Source organism: Cornus florida, unplaced genomic scaffold (assembly GCF_030987335.1).
Source record: "Cornus florida cultivar Cherokee Brave unplaced genomic scaffold, ASM3098733v1 CherokeeBrave_3.0.0_Hap2_Chr01, whole genome shotgun sequence".
Lineage (NCBI taxonomy): Eukaryota > Viridiplantae > Streptophyta > Magnoliopsida > Cornales > Cornaceae > Cornus > Cornus florida.
Window position 1 is genome coordinate 65,122,652 of NW_026775571.1, and position 22,165 is coordinate 65,144,816.

General features: G+C 38.9%; 1 pseudogene; it reads right to left on the reverse strand.

Annotated features, from left to right (window-relative positions):
• Positions 1–206: 206 nt before the first annotated feature.
• Positions 207–19,244, reverse strand: LOC132299075 (general transcription and DNA repair factor IIH helicase subunit XPD-like; annotated as a pseudogene).
• Positions 19,245–22,165: the final 2,921 nt, after the last annotated feature.

Genomic DNA, 22,165 nt, shown 5'->3' on the forward strand with positions numbered 1-22,165 from the left:
GCAACATATATATATATATATATATATATATATATATATATATATATATATATATACGTTTTTTCTTTGCCTGTCTATGTTACAAATTAGCATAATAGTCGACACCCATCTCATTGTCTTCCTCAAATTTCATTCCAATTGGCTGAATTTCTTGGTCGAATGAGGTTATCTTGGTAAAATCAATATAAAAACTCTCACTTTCTTCCTTTAACAAAAATAAATAAATAAATAAATCGTGCATCATTTCAATTATCCATTCCATCCAATCAAACTAAAAGTAAGGATACACTTTCCTTACTTAGAAATGTTTCATTCTTCCTTCCACCTCCTCCCTTTCATTCATTTTTCTATCCCTCCAACCAAACAGACAATAGGAAAGCATTAGTCAACCCAAATCAACCACCAACCGTGACGAGTCAATTCTTAAAACATCATTTCATCAACATTGCCATTGCCCATCTTCTCCAAGTCTTCTTGTGACAATAGGGTTTTCATATCGCCAGTCTTGTCATATGGTTGAGCCATCTTCCGTAAAAACTGCACACAAAAAGTGTTCAAAAACTATTCACTAGTTCTGCATTTGGAATCAACCAACATCACTAAAACCTCTGTCGTTTTAGTGAAAAATCAGAAAAATCCACAAAAATTGCCAGAAAGAACCATCTCCTAGTAGTTCATTATTAATCATTGCAGATCATAGTTGAATCAGTTGCAAGAGATATCCCAAATATATTCCTCTATTTGTTCTTTATGTGTATCTAACAAATAATTGTAGGCATACTATGTAAAATGAATGAACAGACTGAAATGGTAATAAGATCACACCTCTCAGTGCTATATGCACAGCCATGTCGGTACTCAAATTCAGGTGTGAATCATGTAAATATGGCAGTATCCATCCAGGCAATTTAGAGCGTTTGTCATGACCACTGTACCTGCATATATTATCCATCCAGAGACTACATGTCAATCGTCATATAGAATAAAAGCAGCATAATTGTCTCAAATTGGCAAGTTAAAAGTGTTAATGCCAAATGAACAGAGTGTCTAGTTTGGCTACAGAACATAAAAGTCATAAAAGTGTAAATAAAAGAACCACCTTGCTAAACTCTAATCTCTTACAACCTTAAGCTTCTTCCTTCCTATATGTATGCACATGTATACCAATACTAAGCAGCTTCTTATAACAATTATTTGTATGGTTTTGTATGTGTTTTTTTTTTTTTTTCATTGACCTTGCTAATATGTTGTTCCTGGAAAATAATGACAATTATTTAGTGCTCAATTACTAATTTTACAACTTTCCATTAGCCTGTAATTTATTTTTTAGGTAACCGGGGTATCTAGGGCTTTTGCCCAACCATATCCCGAGGACACCATGCAAAGCGCCCCCTTCACACAGATTGAATAAAGCTCGGGCATTCAACTGCGGGCGTGGCCCCTAAGGAATTCTTTGCACTCAAGAGGGATCGAACCTTAGGCCTGAATCTACTCCACTAACATAAATTGAAAATCTTGAACTTCTAATAATTCAATAAAGAGTTCCAACTCCAATAGAGATGCAGTCTGAGCCGACTGCTCCTTCCAGTCACCGAAATCATACATTCCGGTGAAATCCTCTGTTATCGTATTTTATCTTCTTCTCTTCTCGCTTGTGTTAGTCTATGGGTTCTCTGGATGGTCATGGAGTGTCGTTTCTTGAGGTTGCAAGGCATCCTCGGTTGGATATAAAAGGGGATGTGGAATGTGATTTTACAAAGATAGGGCATGCATGTTCTTAGGGTGGATAACCACAACACTGATAGTCATGATGCCATGCTCAAGTCTTGCCTCGTTGGACGATTTGACAAAGACGTGGGATCTATGTATAATATTGAAAGGGGGACTTCGAAGACATGGAAAATTTCGTGTGGCGTTAGGGTTTCTGCTCTGGCTGCTGGGTTGCTTTTGTTCAGATTCCCATCAGTTTTGGAAGCTCAGAAGGTTTTGAAGAGGGGTAAGAAAGTCTGGGGCGATGCACAGTTGTTTATTGATTTGTGGTGCTATTCAGTCGGGTGTTCTGGGTTGAGTATCAAGACCTTGAACCGGCGTGTTATTCTGTATGGTCTTCTTTTGCATCTTTGGTGTCAGAAGCTGTTTGTTGCCGTTGGTGACCTCAGTGGAGGGTTTTGGGATGTTGAGGCTTACAAATTGAGTGATACAGAGACAATCGTCATCACTGTGCTTGAGGGACGTGAGATCCCGGAGTTTATCACCGTGGAAGACAGGCGGTGGGCTTTCAGACTTCCGTTGACAGAAGAGATCTGCCCTTCTCTTGTGCCGACTTTGAATTCTTTCGATGTGAGTAATAGGAGGAGACCCCAAGTGATTTCGAATAAAAAGGCTCGAGCGGTACGATGGCCTAAAGGTGGTCTTTATGCTTTGCCGGAGGAGCAAATTATGGATTGCCACGGTGGTCTTTCCCAATGATAGGGACGTAAGGGGATGCACGCGCCAAAGGAGAGTGGCGTGAGCAAATCTAGGGGTGATACACGTGGTTGGTGTTCATGGCCCTCCCGTTGTCAGTGCAAGACAGCTGTGGACGCACGTGATTATGCATGTGAGCGTGTGGGACATTTGAAGTCTGATAAGGATGGGCCTGGATTTGGGCCACACTATGGGCATCAGGGACTAAATGTTACAGTTGGGTCTCAGTCCAAGCCCAAGTCTGTTGGGTCATCCTCTTCAGCTGGGCCGCATCAGGCCAAGCCCAACTCACTTGGGTCAAAATCGTCGACTGGGCTACCTTATTTTTAAGCCTGCGCCCAGATTAGGTAAGTTTAGAGGGGATATAGGGTGGTGACTTAGGGCCCGAATAAGGGACTTCTTGTCTCTTTTAAGGGAACCAGTCCAGCCCACTGGTTGCTAAGGAGTCCATCTACATTCAGCAGGCCCAGTCCACAGGTCCATTTCCTACGCAGTTCAAAGGTCCTTCAACGACAAAGCCAGTGGCTAAACAATGGTCTCAGGTGGAGAAAGACTGCTGGGCAAAGGTGGGTGAGTCCTTTCAGGGAGATGGGTTGAAGACTCAGAGATTCTGTCACGGTGAGTGCTGCAAAAAGTTGATATCTGGGAACAGATTTGGTCCGTTGATCACCGGAAGTTGCAGTGATGTTTTAGAGAATTGTGATTCATCGGATAAGCTGGATTATCAAACGAATTCATTTACGATAAAACACCCTGGCAAAAGATGGACTAAGAAGCAAAAATAGATATAGGTGGCTCGCAAGGACAGAGACCTCCAACATGGTATGTATCCTGCTTCCCACTCTCGGAGCTCTCTTTCTGCTCCTTCTTCATCTTCTACTCCTTACAGGGTGTTGAGTGGGGGATGGGTTTTCAGTGAAGTCTTGGTTGCTTTCACCTGTGGTAGAGGTGGGGTCTGAGGATGAGGTGGTTGACTCGGATTCGAATGGATTCAGGTTTGTTGGGCTGTTAGAAAGGGATGGGATGGGATGGCCAGTGTGGATTGTTGTTCTGATTTGGATTTCTTGGGGAATGATGGGTTTCTTTCTGAATTCTCTTCATCGCTTCAGCCTTCTTCGGTTGGGGAGGAGCTGGGTTAGATTTCCGAGCCTATTACGGGCAAGGTTGATGATTTGGGTGATTCTATGCTCGATGGAGACAGAATGGGGAGGTCACAGATAGACCTTTTGACTAGCGCTTCCGAAGGGACAGTAGTTTATGTTGGGGAGGACCTCGTTTTACTTTTACCCTTAGTGATGACGCAGCTGCTCTGTTGGTACAGAAATTGATGAAACACAGAACTCTACCTATCGATCATGCTGTTGGTACGGATACTCTGGTTGACGGATTGGAAGGTGGGGAGGACAGTGTTGTTGATTGGATCTTGTGTATGGGGGAGGAGGAGGAGATGGAGGATGGGGTAGGAGAGGTGTAGAAGGATAAACAGGGTGGGCTGAGGAGGGACATCCAAATTTAGGGATGGTTGAGCCCTTGACTGTGGTAAGACCGGAGAGTGTGGTGACTTATGGTGTTAGACAGGATTGTGTTAATGAAGGAAAGGAGTGGGTGAATGATCATATTGATGTTGTTAGTGAACAGTTGGGGGTTTCCTTCAATGGTAATCGGAACCACGCATTGGCAATCCTTCACGCAACGGTGGAGGGGAGATGAAGAAGTCTAGTAAGGGGGGTCGTAAAAAGAGGAATGCCCCCCTTTAGAAAGTGGAGAGGGAGTTGAGAAATCTTTTCTCTGAAGTTAATTATGATACTAACGATAGAGGGATGTTGGAGAGGGGTAGGGTGGGGGAGGGTGGGTGATGGAGGGGTGCTAGATACTGTTTCCTCATGAAGCTACGACTTATTTCGTGGAACGTCCGGGGCCTCAATGACCCGGACAAGAGGAAGGTTATGAAGTTGGCAGTGAGAAAATGGGAAGCTCGTGTGGTTTGTTTGCAAGAAACGAAGATTGATGTGATGACGGATAGGGCGGTTAAGAGTCTTTGGGCAGTAGGTTTGTTGAATGGGAGGTGTTGGACGCTACAGGGGCCTCTGGAGGTATTCTTATAATGTGGGATAGGAGATAGATGGCAAGGGTGGAGGTGTGGAGAGGGAGATTCTCCATCTCATGTGCCTTTGTGATGGAGGAGGATGGCTTTAAATGGGCATTGTCGGGTGTTTATGGGCCGGTGGAGGATAATGAGAGAGGTGTGACGTGGGAAGAGCTTGATGCTGTGAAAGAGACGTGGTCTCTTCCTTGGTGTGTTGCCGGGGACTTCAACGTGGTTAGGTCGCCTTCTGAGAGGTCTACAGGTGGTAGATGTCTTCGGCTATGTTTCAGTTTTCGAAGTTCATTGATGGGCATCATCTTATTGATCTTCCTTTAGAAGGCACTACTTTTACGTGGTCCAGCGGGAGGGACTCGCCCACTTTCTCATGCTTGGATAGATTCTTGATCTCTGGTGAGTGGGAGGAGAAGTTCCCAGATGTGGCTCAAGCTGCTTTGGCTAGGGTGACTCTAATCATATTCCGTTGGTTTTGGATTATAGAGGTTTGAGGCCTCGGTGCACTCCTTTCAGATTTGAGAACATGTGGCTGAGATCGGATGATTTTGGAGGAAAGGTGAAGGGTTGGTGGGAGGAAGCCTCAGTGGTGGGTACTCGGAGCTTCATTTTGGCTAGGAAGCTTCGTTTTCTTAAGACAGAGCTTGAAAGATGGAATAAGGAGGTCTTTGGGAACTTGGAGTGGAAAAAGAACAGGGCTTTTGCTGAGATCATAGGGATTGATCGGTTGGAAGAGGGGGGTGGTATCATTGACTCCCAGCGGGATAGGAGAGCAAGTTATCAGGCGGAAATTGCAAAGATTGCTGTTATGGAGGAGATTTCGTGGCGCCAAAAATCCCGAGCTCTTTGGCTTAAGGAAGGAGACCGTAATACAAAGTTCTTTCATAGACTTGCCAATGCCCATAGAAGGGGCAATCACATTGGGAAGATTCATGTGGATGGAGTGGGGTTGTGTACGGAGTTGAAAGTTAACGCAGCTAAAAGTGTGCTTGTCCCTGTAGGGGAGGTTCAAGAGGTGACTTCGCTTGCGGCAGTTCTAGGATGTGGGATGAGTTCCTTTTCGATTACTTATCTGGGTTTGCCTTTGGGTGCTTCGGCCAGGAGGGCGGATGTTTGGGATTCAGTGATTCAGCGGTTCAAGAATAGATTGGCCAGATGGAAGAAGCAATATCTTTCGAAGGGTGGGAAGGTCACTCTGATAAAGAGCACCTTGTCTAGTCTCCCAACATACTTCCTATCCCTCTTTCAGATCCTGTGCATTGTTGCTGATAGACTAGAAAATCTCCAACAGAATTTTCTTTCAGGTGGAAGGGGTGAGAAGTTCAAGTATCATCTTGTTAGGCGGGAACATGTTTACAGGGCGTTTCAAATGGGCGGTCTTGGTCTTAGGAGGATGATCCCCTTTAATAGGGCGCTTATTAGGAAGTGGATATAGAGATTTGGTAGTGAGAGACATCGCTTATGGAGGAGGGTTATAACGTGTCGCTTTAGGGAGGAAAGAGAGGGATGGTCATCCAAGCCGGTTAGATTACTGGTGTGGGAGGGTGGAAATTTATTCACAAGGGTTGGGGACGAGATGTCTAAGCATGTTAGGTTCAAAGTTCGGGAGGGCAGGGATGTTCAGTTCTAGGAGGATTATTGGTGTGGGGATTACCCATTGTCTCGGTTGTTTCCAAGACTTTTTAGGATTGCTGCGGATAGACATGCTATGGTAGCGGACTGTTAACGGCTTGATAGCGGAAGGCTTACGTGGGATGTGCGTTTTCGGCGTTCTTTCCAGGATTGGGAACTTAAGGATGTCCTTGGCCTTTTGGATCTTTTGTATAGACAGGATTTAGATGGAAGAGGGTTTGACTCCTTGGTTTGGATGTCTTCTCCTCAAGGGAGGTTTCATGTCCGTTCTTTATTCCTTTGCCTCGTCGATTTTCATGGCTCTAGTTTCCCGCAAAAGACGGTTTGGCGTTCGAAGGCTCCTCTCGGGGTGGCATTTTTTGTTTGGACTGCGGCTTTAGGCAAGATTCTGACTCTAGACAATTTGAGAAAGAAAAGACAGATCACAGTCAACTGGTGTTGTATGTGTAAGAATGATGGAGAGTCTATAGATCGCCTTCTCTTGCATTGTTCTACGGCTTATGATTGCTGGAGCCTTATTTTTGGTTTTTTTGGCATCCATTGGGTTATGCCTCGGTCTTCAAGGGAATTGATTGACATTTGGAGGGGCCAAAGGGTGGGGGCCTTGTCTGTTGGAGGTTGACCACCTTTTGTGTTTGGTGAAGCATCTGGAAAGAGTGAAACAAAATATCTTTTGATGGGGAGGAAACCTCCATTGGGACACTGAAATTTGTTATTATTAGTTCTCTTTTTAGTTGGGTGATGGGGAGAAATTGTATATTTTTAGATGAGATTGTGGACTTTCTGGGTTCTTTGGGTCCATAGGGTTTTTGTTTGGTTTCTTGTATATCTCTTGGGATGTGTTTCCCTTTTGAAAGCTTTCTAATACATTTTATTTGTCAAAAAATTAATAATAATAATTCAATTACGGGCCAACTTACTTAGTTTGTAACTTAAAAGCAAGACTCACCATTGCATTTGAATATGATAAATTAAAGAAACTTTGATGAAATTTAATAAGCGAAAACATACCTTTTGTCAGCAAAAATCATCATCCCGTAATCTGCCTTTGAATGGATTACTCGTCCCACACATTGAGCAGCTTGTCTCTGCTTCAATATAGTACCTTTACTGAGGCTCATAGTTAAGAAAAATATTATCATAATAATCATATGAACAAACAAATGCAAAATTCTTCAAATGCCACAAAAGCAGTTGAGAAATACCAAAGCATCGAAAGTAAGAAAGTCTGAACCCTTTATTTGGAAATTCTCCTGTAAATACTCCAACCTCGCTTTCAATATTCTGCAAAATTTTACAAATGTAAGACCATTTCAAGCATAAAAAGCATAATTTCACAATTTTGATTAGAAACAATAAAATTATATCCACCAATTTAAGAACAAATCACCTGCTGCTTAATGTGTACTGAAAAGGAACACCAAACATGATAACAAGTCTGCCATAATGTCTATCAAAATCTATACCTTCTGCAACCTTCCCCCTGAAAGAATAAGGAAATTAAGTTGTCAATCATCTCACCAAATAAATTGTACATTTATCACTCTTTAGCAGTTTCCTCCAGATGATTCTGGATTTATTTTTGTCCTGATACTACCTCACTACTATATATATCATTATACGCCATATCTATCTACTTACTTTCCATCAAGTTTTTTTATTTAGATGATTGAGATAGTCTACCTGTACCAGTATCTACGACACAATTAAACTTTTTTGTTTCAAATTGACATTATATACTGCTTTCTTTAATAAAGATTCACAAAAGTTAAAAGCATGCAGATGTTATTTGAAAGAAAAGCAAATTGTTCAGATGTTAAGAGTAGATAGTCTGAGTCTAATAATTTATAGAATTTGCATAATAAAAATTATAATAACAGTGTTCAATGGCTGAAAAAATTTGGTCTTGAAGGCTTGATTTGCTACAGTAACACACTACAACTTCTTGGAAGATTCTCCTTTCTAGAATGAAGCTATCATATTAATGTTCATGAATATCAAACTTGTTCTCTCTTCATAATATTATTAAAAGAGGTAGAGCTGTCGAACTCAGAGTTAAAAATTCTCACTGACCAAAACAACTTTGTCAACTTTCCTACCACCAAATAATAGAAATAAAAAAATAAAAATTCAAGAAAAGAAACAAACTTTGTTTTGCCAAAATCACTTGAAATACTCCCCTTTCCAGTTTAAATTTTAAAAAAATTCAGTGGAATTGATATCGCAATTTCAATGATCTTTATGAAGGGAACATATATATATATATATATATATATATATATATATAAACTGTTGAATTTGAATTGTCTAAGATCGGAGAAGAGCTACCTGGCAACTGAGAAAAAGACTGCACCTCTCCCACAATCACAAGCCTTCCGGTAGTTGTCCAAAGCCAATGTGGTCTCCACCGCATCCTGACTCTCAATGAATACAAGCTTATGTTGCATTATTTCCTGCAGCAAAGATTTTTAACAAACAAAATAATTCTCAAGCAAAGTGAGTGCAAGAAAGCATGAACGATAGATCTGATTTAAATAAGCAAACTGTAGAATGGTTATCAACAGTTCAAAATTAAGCAAACTGAACAAGAGAAAACAAAAAATGACGATATTCTGTAGAATTGTCAATGGGGAATATTTACATGATTTTTTATCATTTACCAAAATCTCAAGGACGTCTTTCCTATACATAAACATAAATTGTACAAATTTCCACCAAGTTGCTTTAAGAAAGAGCATCATAAAGATGAAGTAAGGAACCTTGATGGGTAAGAAGAAAAAAAGAAGAGAAGAATTTCTACAGATAATTTCTACAATATGATAAACAATATATTCTCACCTTCAAAATATCCAATTCATTCCACCTATGGACAAGTAAATCCATGTCTGAGTAACTAACAAAGAAACACACGATCCCATCTGGAACAACAGATACCATCTCCAGCAAAAACCTCCCATAATTTCTTACCACCCCTTCGTCAATTCTGAAATCATGTTTTGTACAAACCAGGAGTTGATCACTGGAAGAAGAAGCCAAAACGATACTCAATACAGTAACACAATAACAAATTAAATGACCTAATGGAATAAATATCTCTTAACCAAATAATTAATAACAAAAATCACAGTAATAGGAATTTTAAATTATCCAAAATATCATATAAACAAAGAAACAGATACAAGTTGAATTACTACCTCCCACGAGTGAGGACCATTGGGCATATGCAATCCCTTGTTAAAGACATCGTAAAGCTTCAACTAACTACTGGATTGAAATTAAGAAGACGAGGGTAGAGTTCAATTGGGCTTAGAGTTCCAGAAGTAATCACAACTGACTGGAACCTTTCAAACACTGGCTTTATGGCAAGGCAAGCGTCGTGACAACTAAGCTGGGATATAAACATGAAAAGAAATAAATGTTCATAAAATATATTGGTTGAATAGGATAAAAGACAAAATGATAATTAGAGCATCCACATTGCATATTATAAGATCAGATCTATTAATTGGAGACTCCCACGCAACTTTGGTGTTAATGCAGAAAACAAAAGAGATGGACAGCGCCATGGCATGACGTTCAAGTGACTCTATACAAAGAAAAACATCAAAAAGAAAAACATCAAAAGTAAAATCATTGAAACATAAAAAAACTAGTCTTGTTAATTTGGATAATATAAATATATTGGAACCGATGCAGATTTGTCTCGAGAACACATGATTCTGATTATAGAAAAACTATGACTAATTGATGTGATTGATAATCTATGGTGTCAGACCAGCCATGATGCTATTCCATTTGTAAATCTACCAATGTCTCACTTATTTTATGGAAATAAAACAGAAAAATTCAAACATAAGCAAACCTGCAATACAAGATCTGGAATATTTGGCATTCTCTCATCATATGGTTCAATTCTAATTGAGAACCCCCGAGTGTATGTTCCCACCAGAGTTGCAAAGTCACAAATTGTTTGGATATGTAAAAAATCATCCGTGTTTGTGATCTCCAGGGTTAACATGAGAGAGTGCAGGCGATCGTAAAAAGATTTCAACATTTTCTGGTCAATTACAACATCTCTGTTTAGGGAAGCAAGAAAGGCAACAGGTCCCTCTTTTTCAAAATTCTCAGTTTGAAGACGCCCTTTAAGATACTGGACTAATCTGCACAAAGTAGCAAGGAAATGCTCCACCCTGCGTATATTACCAGGCACTGGTTCGTTTAGAATATCATCAGGTAAGGCAGGATTTGAGAGCCAGGTGTCCGTCGCTGCAAAGGAGAGTGTAGAATTCACGACAAATGAGGAGATATATATATCAATATATATATATTAAAAAATAATATTAGCAAATTATCTGTGCATGAGAATCCCACATACAAGGTAGGTTTCCTCCCTGTGCCAAACCCTCAACAAGCCTGTTGTATTCAGCCTGCAGTTTACCTGCATTGGTGGCCTTGAACCTTCCTACCATTTCAAATGAAGTAAAATATGTATTGAACTTCAGTCAAGAGAAGGGGGGGTGGGGAAGAGAGAGAGAGAGAGTAGTATAATCCTTCTACTAGTTACTCTTGGTCCTGAACAGCATTTCAAGTGGAAATTAACCAGCTGAGTGACTGGGATCATCAAAGGTAAAAGTTGCAAGCCTCAATTTTATTGTAGGTTCCATTCTTAAGTTGTATATATGATGTAGGACAGTTTTAGTAGGTTTTATATTTTTTTATTATTATAATTTTTTAATTTTAAGGAGTTAATTTTAGGTTTTTAATTTCCTTTTAACATTAGTTTGTTTATATTTTTAGTTTACTTAAGTAATTTGTTTCCTTTTTGTTTTTAGTTTCTTTCTAATATTAGGTTTTCTTTCATTATAAATATATGTAATGGAGATAACAGAATCATTCAACTTTTTTATCAATAATATTTCAGAATTCTTTATGAATTTATTTCTTATCTTGTGGATTCAAAACACCCTACCGAGTTCGCGCCGATGATGTTCCTCACGGCCAACCGAAGTATTCTAATGTCAATAATTACAAGAAGAAGAATAACGAGAATTTTGTAGAAGCAATTAGTGAATCTCAAAAGATTGATTGCGATAAAAAAATTATTGCTTCACCTCTTGTAATTATATTTTTTTTTTTTTTTTTTATAAGTAAAATTGTATAAAAGCGCTCAAAAGGGGAGCGAAGCCCAAGAGAAATACACAAGGCCAAAAAGGGCCTCTAAGCCTTCAAAGAGGCCAAAAATTCAACAATCTCCTCTAAAGATCTATAATTTCTCCCTGAAGCCCAACAAAATAGAGTGGAAAGAATAGAGAGTTTAAGCATAGATATGGGCATCTCCTTCTTTCGAAATATCTCCTATTCCTCTCGAGCCAAATACACCACCACACACATAGAGGCGTTGCCCTCCAAGCATCCTGAATATGTGCCCCCACTGTACAATCCCTCTAAGCCTCAATCAACCCTCTAGAGGTTCTAGGCATAACCAAGTGAATCCCAAACAAACCAAGCATCAAATCCCAACAGTCCCTGGCCATGGTACAATGTAAAAGAAGGTGATCCACTGTCTCCTCATCACGTAGACATATGTAACAACAATTGACCACCACCTGATTCCTTCTCCCCAAATTATCCTGAGTTAAAATCTTTCCCAAGACAGAGGTCCAAGCAAGCAAAAAAAGCCACCTTGAGGGGAGCCTTGGAACGCCGAACAGTCTTCCATGGGAAAGGACCTCCAGGCTCGTCCGTGAGACACCTGAAGAAGGACCGAACATTGAAACGACCCTAAGAGTCAAAGGCCCAAATCCAACTATCAGAATCTCCAAACATAATCTCCTAGCGATACAACTCCTCCAAAAAACCAGCGGCATCCTCAATTTCCCAGTCCTGAAGTGCCTCCTGAAACGAACATCCCAAGACAATCTCCCGCTATCAAGATAATAACAGTTGACCACTATGGCCTGCCTATACGTAGCAATCCTGAAGAGCCATGGGAAATTGAGAGCAAGAGAACGATCCCCACACCAAACATCCTCCCACAAACTGATCCTCCTACCATCCCTGAGTCGAAATCTAATATGTTTGGAAAACTTATCTCACTCCTTCCGAATGAATTTCCAAACCCCCACACCCCCTGGACCACGCACCTCAAGAGAGCTCCACCCTCCTCTACTCTCCCCATATCTACTCGCTACAACCCTCCTCCAAAGCCAATGCCTCTCCACCCTAAACCTTCACAACCATTTCCCAAGGAGAGCCTTCTTGAAAGGCATCAATCTTCTAAACCCCAAACCTCCACTCCAAATCGGCCTGCACACTTACTCCCAGCGAACCAGATGAAACTTGAACTCCTCCCCCCTTCCCCCCCACAGAAAATTTCGTTGCAATCTCTCAATCCTCTCAGCCACAGAAGAGAGAATCTGAAATAGAGAGATAAAATAAATGGGAAGGCTTGAAAGGGTGTTCTTTATCAGGGTAACCCATCCATCCTTGGAAAGGTACTACTTCTTCCAACCCGCCAGTCTCCTCTCGTATCTATCCACAACCGGATCCCAACTCCCCACACACCTCGAAGGTGCTCCCAGGGGCAAACCTAAATAAGAGATGGGAAAGGAGCCAATACAACATCCAAGTATATTTACAAACATCGCGATCTCAGGGACCTCCCCAACCGGAACCAAAATGCTCTTTTCGACATTCACCTTAAGCCCGGAGACAGCTTGGAACCAAATCAAAACGCATCTCAGATAGGGCTGCAACTCGGACGGGCCCAACCCGAATTTACCCGAGCCCAATCCACATTTTTATGGGTTTGGACAATGATTTTTTGCTCTGGGCCTGGGCCTGGGCTGAGTTTATTGAGCCAGAATTCAATTCGGGCCGGGCTCGGGTAGATATGTTATGAAGCCCAAAGCCCAACCCGAACCCGCCCGAAATGCTAATATTGGTTATGAATTTTATATTTTGTTGGAATGTGGCTTATTATTTTGTTAACTTTGTATTTATTTATTATTAATGTTGGACTTGTATGTTTTGTATTCAAGGCCTGTACGTTCTGTATGTTTTGAATGTTTTGTTAACTTTGTATGTTTCGTATTTTATTGGAAGCGTCATCATGAACACACATCACACAGATTCAAGGCCTTGTGGTACTGCAACTTTATCATCATCATCAGCTTCTGGAGTTGTCATCTTGATGTTGTTGGAGAAGATGATGCACTACTTGAACAAGATGAGGTTGAAACTTGAAACTCATACAACTACTCCAACTCCAAGCACTAATAAAATTGAGAGAGCCCGATTTAAAAGTCCAAGAAAACCCGAAAATATAACCCGAATAAAGAACCCAAGTTTAGCCCGTGTTTTAAAAATTAAGTATGGGCTGGGCTTGGGCTCACTAGGCGAAATTATACCTGGGCTTGGGCTGGGCTTGGACTGAAGATTTGTATGTTGGGCTGAGCCCGAGTTAATGTCCAACCCGCCCAAGTTGCAGCCCTAATCTCAGATATCTTAACTAGGACACATTCGCATCACAAAACACTAAAGTATCATCCGCAAACATCAAGTGGGAGATCTCCAACTAACTGGCAACACCCCTAACTCGCTGCCCACCCTAAAGCCTCTCAGAAAACCCAACTCAACAGCCCTGCTCATTAGTCTACTAAGGGCCTCCATCACAAAGAGGAAAAAGAAAGGTGAAAGTGGATCCCCCTGTCTCAAGCCCCTCAAACTACCGAAGAACACCGTCGGAGCTCTATTCACAAGAATAGAGAAACGAGCACTGGAAATACAAAATTGAATCCATTTTCTCCATCTCACTCCAAACCCCCATCATCTCCATCAAGTAGAGAAGGAAGCTCCAACTCACATAGTCATACACCTTCTCAATGTCCAATTTACACAGAACACCCGGAACCCCACTGCGCAATCTGGAGTCCACACATTCGCTAGCAATAAGAACTGAATTCAAAATTTGACGGCCTCCAACCGAAGCATTCTGAGAGTCAGAAATGACCCCATCCAAGACTTTCCTCAACCTAGAAACAAAGACCTTGGCAATCAACTTGTAAATACACCCCACCAAACTAATAGGGCGAAAATCCCGAACACCCCCCCCCCCCCCCCCCCCCCTCCCTTCGGAATGAGAGCGATAAAAGTGGCATTCAAGCTCTTCTCAAAAGAGCCCTGAGCATGGAAAGCATGAAATGTGCCCAACACCTCCCCTCTAACCACCTCCTAGTTCTCCAAAAGGAATCTCATGGAGAACCCATCTGGACCTGGGGCTTTATCCCCTTCACAACTCTTTAAAGCAGCCAAGACCTCCTCTTCAGAAAAAGGGTCCTCCAGACCATAACACTCCTCACTAGAAATAGAGTCAAACTGAAGTCCTCCAAGCAATCTCTACCCAGCAGATTTTGTGAACAACTTCGAATAGAACTCAGCAATACCCTTGCAAACCTCCTCCTCCCTTCAGAACAACTCCCCTTCCACTTGAATTCTCCCAATATGATTGCCCCTTCTGTGAGTATTGGCAAGTCTATGGAAGAACTTCGTGTTATTGTCGCCCTCCTTAAGCCACAAAGCGCTAGATTTTTGCCTCCACGAAATCTCCTCCATGATAGCAATCTCAGCAAACTCCACTTGACATTCCACCCTCCTAACCCTCGAGGACTCCACCAGGTTGCCCTGACCCTCCATCCAATAAATATCAGCAATCTCAAAAAAGACCAAATTCTTCCTCCATTCAAGATTCCCGAAGACCTCGTTGTTCCATATCTTAATATCTTCCTTCAAAAGACGCGCGCAGATTACCTGGTTAAGAAATTCAACTTAGCCAAAAAAGAGATTGGATGTGAACAAAATTTTATCGTTACACCTGTTATAGTTGAAGAAAGTTTGACAGAGAGAGGCGTGGAAGACATAATTAATGGTTTGATGGGCTAGAGACAAATCAAGTCGAAGAAGATCAAACCAAGTTGATTATCCAAGACAACGTGAAAGAGTTTAAGCTTCAAGTTAGTGAGGTAAATAGTGAAATTCCATTGGTTCCAGGTGAGAGAAAATAATTTGATTTTAGTGAAGCTTTTACTGATGGCGTCATAGTGGTCCCTGTTAATAATTCAAAATCAAGTGCTTGGGTTTCTCCCGAAAGGGCGTGCACCAGCGTTCATCATCCATCACAGGAGACTAGGATTACTTTGTTCAGTTATATCTTAGTATGCCAATAGTGACAAAGTTAGATGATGACAAAGGTTGGTATTTCATTACCAATGGGAGTGAAAAGGTTTTAATGGCTAAGGAGAAGATGAGCATCAATCAGGTCTTTATGTTTAAAATGAGGCAGCCAAACAAACCAGCGCACATGACAGAAGTAGTTTCTTATGTTGAAGGATATTGTGAGGCAACGGAAGTTTATTATTGTGGAGATATCATTCCTTTGATTTTGCTTTGTGCACTTGGACCAACGAAGCAATTTTATGAAAGATTAGAGCAGCTCCTCGGTGGTATAAAATTTTGTTTATATTAATATATGATTAGTTGGAAGGAAACTCGAGGACGAATTTTTTTGAAGTGGGGGAGACTGACGCATGTCAGTTTTAGTAGGTTTTATATATGTATTTTTTTAATTCTTTTTAAATTTTAGGTTTTTTATTTCCTTTTAACATTAGTTTTTTTATATTTTTAGTTTACTTAACTAATTTGTTTCCTTTTTGTTTTTAGTTTCCTTCTAGTATTAGGTTTTCTTTCATTATAAATATATGGAATAGAGAGAGCAGAATAATTCAACTTTCTAGAAGGAAACTAAAAACAAAAAGGAAACAAATTACTTGAGTAAACTAAAAATATAAAGAAACTAATGTTAAAAGGAAATTAAAAACCTAAAATTAAACTACCTAAAATTAAAAGGAAATTAAAAAACTAAAATTAAAATAATAATAATAATAATAATAATATAAAACCTTCTAAAACTATCCTACATCAGTCTCCTCCACTTCAAAAAAACTTGTCCACAAGTTTCCTTGCGACTAATCATATATTAATATAAACAAAATTTTATACCACCGAGGACCTGCTCTTAATCTTTCATAAAATTGCTTCGTTGGTCCAAGTGCACAAAGCAAAACCCGAGGAATGATATCTCCATAATAATAAACTTTTGTAACCTCACAATATCCTTCACCATAAGAGACCCCTTTTGTCATATACGCTGGTTTGTTTGGCTGCCTCTTTTTAAACACAAAGACTTGATTGATGCTCATCTTCTCCTCAGCCATTAAAATTTTTTCACTCCCATTGGTAGTGAAATACCAACCTTTGTCATCATCTAACTTTGTCATTATTGGCATACTAAGATATAACTGAACAAAGCTAATCCTAGTCTCCTGTGATGGATTATGAATGCAGGTGCACTTCATCTTAGGAGAAACCCAAGCACTTGATTTTGAATTATTAACAAGGACCACTATGACGCCATAAGTAAAAGCTTCAGTAAAATCAAATTATTTTCTCTCATCTAGAACCAATGAAATTTCACGATTTACCTCACTAACTTGAAGTTTAAACTCTTCCACGTCGTCTTAGATAGTCAACTTGGTTTGATCTTCTTCGACTTGATTTATCTCTGACCCCATCAAACCATTTGTTATGTCTTCCATGCCTCTCTCTGTCAAACTGTCTTCAACTATAACAAGTGCAACAATAAAATTTTGTTCACATCCAATCTCTTTTTTGGCTAAGTTGAATTTCTTAACTTTATCATCTTCAATTACAAGAGGTGAAGCAATAATTTTTTTCTTGCAATCAATTTTTTGAGAATCACTAATTGCTTCTACGAAATTCTCATTGTTCTTCTTCTTGTAATTATTGACATTAGAATACTTCGCATAGGCCTATGCGAAGATACATGAACGTTAATTATATTCGGTTAGTCGCGAGAAACATCATCAGCGCGAACTCGAACTACTTCATGATCCTGGTTGCCACCAATCCCAAGTTCAGCGAGTCTATGTTGAATTTTCAGTGTCATACGCTCCATCCGATCCAACTGTTGTTCTCGAACATCAATGGCTGCCGAAAGGGCCTGCACTCCCGATCAACGTCGCGAGAGTGGTTATTACCAAAACGATCAATCGTCATCAGCCCCGGGTAAATCAAGGCTCTGATACCAACTGAAGTAGCGGAAGCGATAGATTTGTTCACAAAGTCCACAAAGTAAGGTGTTTTGAATCTACAAAATAAAAGAAAAATTTATAAAGAATTATGAAATATTATTGATAAAAAAGTTTGAATGATTCTGCTCTCTCCATTACATATATTTATAATGAATAAAAACCTAACACTAGAAGGAAACTAAAAACAAAAGGGAAACAAATTACTTAAGTAAACTAAAAATATAAAGAAACTAATGTTAAAAGGAGATTAAAAACCTAAAATTAAACTCCCTAAAATTAAAAAATAAAAATAAAAATAAAAATAATATAAAACCTACTAAAACTGCCCTACTTCAATATAGCTAAAACAAACTGAGCAAAGCCCGTCTAATTTTAAAAACACACTTGCCATGTTGTGAAAACATTGAGACAAGCGCACAAATTAATCCACTGAGAATCAAAAAGTTTCAGAAGATAAACAACCCAAATTAACTTTAACAAACAGATGCTATATTAGATCAATTACTTATCCCAAAAAAAAAGGCAGTAGTTTTAGAACAAAAATGTATATACCTTTCATTCTCCTGAGCCATCTTATTGAGATTTCTTGTCGCCCCTTCAAGGGTTTGCATCCTGACACTGACGCTAAGAGCTTCGATACACACATTGTCAATATTATGTGCCTCATCAAACACCACAACTGACTCTCTCTGCATTTCCTTTGATATAATCCCGGCAACCTTAGGATCAAGCAAGTATTGGTAACTAAAAACAACCACATTTGCAAACTGCATCATATGCCTCGCTAAAAAGTATGGGCACCACCCTTTTTCCTTCCCAAACGCCCTCAAATCCTACAAGAGTTGGGACAAATTGTGATTCAAGAATATTTTGGATAGGCAATATTATGGGATTTAATAATTTTCCGAGAAGGCCAATTTGAATTTTTTTTTTTTTTTTTATAAGTAAGAGGTCAATTTGAATTATAAGTAAGAATTACAATTTTCAGAATAATTCAAGACGCCTCTTAAGCAATTCGATACACTAGATAAATGTAAAGAGGTTTTGATTACCAGAAACAAAGCATATGAAGAAGATACCACGAACCAAATTTAGCTTAAAAAAAAAAAAAAAAGGAAGAATTAACCCAATATAAATTGCAAAAAATAAATAAATAAATAAAAAATAAACTCAAAAAAACAGGTAATATGCATTCTTGTTCATACTTTTACAGAATAATAATAATAACATATGAAAAATATATAATAATTGAAGTTTTTTTTTTTGGCTACAAATTCGGAAAATTTGAAAAGATTGGAAACCTGCAATGAGTAGAACCCAGGGGGCAAGACCGCATCGGAGGCGGCTTTTTTCATAGTCGTCAAAGAAGGAGCACGTCGGAACATTAGGGTCCTCAATTGCAAGGGCCCGAACCCAACTGGCGGTGAGCTCGCGGCAACCGGCATCGACGGAGTCGCGATTCACGTCGGCGGCGGAGGGGACGGAGGGATTGATGCAGAGGTTCTTGCGGGAGGAGAGGCCGAGGGCGAGGAAGCGAGCGGAGGAGGGGTGGTTGAGTTGGTAGTACTGGTGGAGGAGTCGGAGTTCGGCTAGGGTTTTCTCCATGTCGGTGACGATGCGAGTGCAGTATAGAAGCTTGGGGGGTGGGTTGGAGGGTTTGGAGAGTGAGTAACTGGTGATGAGAGAGAGGAGAGCGATGGTCTTGCCTGTGGCATTGGGTAACTCGAGAAGACAATGACCTTTGGCATCTAGGGCTCGTTTCAGTTCCACCATGTACGAGTATTGTTCTGGGTATATGTTATCGTACGAAAGTACACCGTCACGTCCTCTAACTGAAACTTCATCTTCACCCCTCAACTACTGCCTAATTGATGGGGTGGTCCAACTCTCCGAATGAGTTTATCACTCTTCAAGTATCAATTGTCAACTTTCAAATGGATATTGCACCCGTGATCACGTGCTCTACACGTGATCTAACAAAAAAAAATTAGAAAGAAAATTTTCTATTTTATTCATTTATGAAGGGTATTTAAGTTCGGAACGAAATTTTTTTTAAAAAAATTTAAGTAATATTATCACGAGAGCCAAACATATTCATATTAAAAAAACTCAACTAAACTCTCTAAAAATATTCAAATTAAAAAAACTAAAACTAAGCTCCGAAGAAGAGAGAGCAAATGAATAGGGATGGCAACGGGGCGGGGTGGGACGGCGATTCCATTCCCCATCCCCATCCCCGATGCATTTTTCATTCCACATCCCCACCCCCATCCCCGCTTAAAATTTTGTCAGAATCCCCATACCTGCTCCTGCCCCCGCCACCTTATCCCCATCCCCGCCCTAGCCCCGGCCTCATAATTTTTTTTATTAAAAAAAACATATTTTATCTTCTTTTTATATATATAATAAATCTAATTTAGTAATAAATTATTATATGTAAGGGTATATTACTAACTTCACACTTAATCGGGGTGGGGCGGGACGGGTTTACCCCATCCCTGCCCCCGGCCCCGACGGGGATTCATAAATTGGTCCCATCTCCATCCTAATTTAACTAAAAGGATCCCCATCCCTGTTATAAACGGGGCGGGGTGGGGCGAGGCCCCGGCAAATATGGAGAATTTGCCATCCATACAAATGAAGCATGCCCAAAAAGTAAACAAATCTCTTGGACTTTTTTTTTTTTTTTTTTTTTATACGAAAAACACCATCTGATTACATCACATAATTTTTAGAATTAAAAATTCTAAAATAAATTTTACTAATGAAAACAAACACCATAGTTCAAATGTTAAATTACGTAAAAAGATTAGATTCTTTTACAAATATATGCATGACTTATAAAATATTATTGATAATACATGTAACGATTGCAGCAGCAAAAAGAATTTTTTTAAAATTAAAGTTGATAAAATTATATCTATTATCATTTATGTTACAAGAAAGAATATAAATGTATTGGCTATATTATCTTTAAAAATATATATTTAAAAAAAACTTGAATACAAGAATCCATAAAAACTTTGCATCTCAAAAAGTAAGAAAGGTGTTTTTAAATAAACATTATTAACTATTATTTGATATCAATTTATTAAATATTAAAAGACTACATTGTTTTTTTTCAAGACTTTAAATTATATTGAGTCACCCTTGTCTCAAAGACCTTGCTATCTTTCTCGATAATGAAATGTCACCGCTTCAAGACCTCACCAGTGGCCTCGCTCATCATCACAAGAACGCAGCTTTGTAACTTCCCATCTAGAATTTGTAGGAAATTTAAGCATTGTTTTTTTAGTCTCTTCTATATTAGTGAGGACATATAGCAATCAACATCCATATTTTTAGCAATGTTTCACACATAATTTAAAGTGAAGACAGACTCTTTTCTCTTTTCTCTCTTCTTCTTATCAATGGGATATCACAATTCGATACTCAACTCAACTCTTATGAAGCAGTGACATAATAAACATGATTAAAAGTAGGGTTAAAATTATAAAAAAAAACTCCCTTACTTTCAAAATGATCATCCATAAAACTTATAGTAAAATTAAAAAAATTCTGAACTATCAAAACTTATCAAGTTATTCTCAAACTCGTGACCAACCCGTTAAATAGGCTTTGAAATGTCGAATTTATCCTTACTATTAAATATTAAATTTAAAGTTATAATTATTATTTTAAGATTACAAAAATACCCAAACTGCTTACAAAAATATTAATTAAAAGCTATTAAATCAATTTTGACTTTCAAAGTGCTTTTTATATTTCTGTGTTCGGCTTTTGCCCATTCGGGTTGAGTCGGGAAAATGATAGGGGTATTTTTATAATTTTAAAATAAAAAATATAGCCTTTAATTTAATATTAAATAGTAATGTCAAATTTGACATTTTACAACCCATTAATAGGTTGGTCACGAATTTCGGGTAACCTAATAAATTTTGTTAGTTCATATCGAATTTTTTTTTGTTTTTTTAATTCTACTAGGGTTTTATGCACGATTTTGAAAAAGTATACGGTAGTTTTATGATTTTAACCCTTAAAAGTAATTATTTTTCTTTTTCTTTTTTATTTATTTCTTCTTTCAAGTTGATTAGATTTTAGGATAAAGTACAATAATACCCCTTGAGGTTTGGGGTAAGGTCAAACATATACAAGTTCGCATATTTTTAGACAATGTCACCCCCTCAATTTTGATAAAGTTGACAAAGACACCCTCACAATGGTGAATTGGCGTTACTACCCTTTGACATATTAAATTATCAATTTAAACAATACAACCCTTTTTGATTGACTTGAATACCCTTGGATCAAATAGGTGTAAATGGGTTACCAGGTACAATCCATATGAGAAACTCAATTTTTCTCTCTCCTCACATTTTTCTTATATTTCCCCTCTCAAACCCTAACCCAAACAAGACGCCACTACCTCTCCCTCAAACCCACCATCGTTTTCATCCCCAAAACCACCCACCACTGTGTATTCACTACCGTCTTCGCTGCCACCATGCACACAGATTGACAGAGCCCCGCAACAGTTCTAACGAGGAAGAAATGAACGACAATGAAGGGGATAGCACGACAACAGTGAAACGGCGGCAACAGAGACGTTTGAAGAACCCACTGTAACACCCCTAATTTTGGAAAGGATAGTCTTGCTATTTTAAAATAAGATTTTAGATTTTTATTGCATTTTTAAGAATTATGTGTTTTTTTTTGCTTAATTGATTAATTGTGAATTTATTTTAAATTAATTGTAAAATTGTATATTTTAAATTACTTGTTTAATTGTTATTTAATTTAT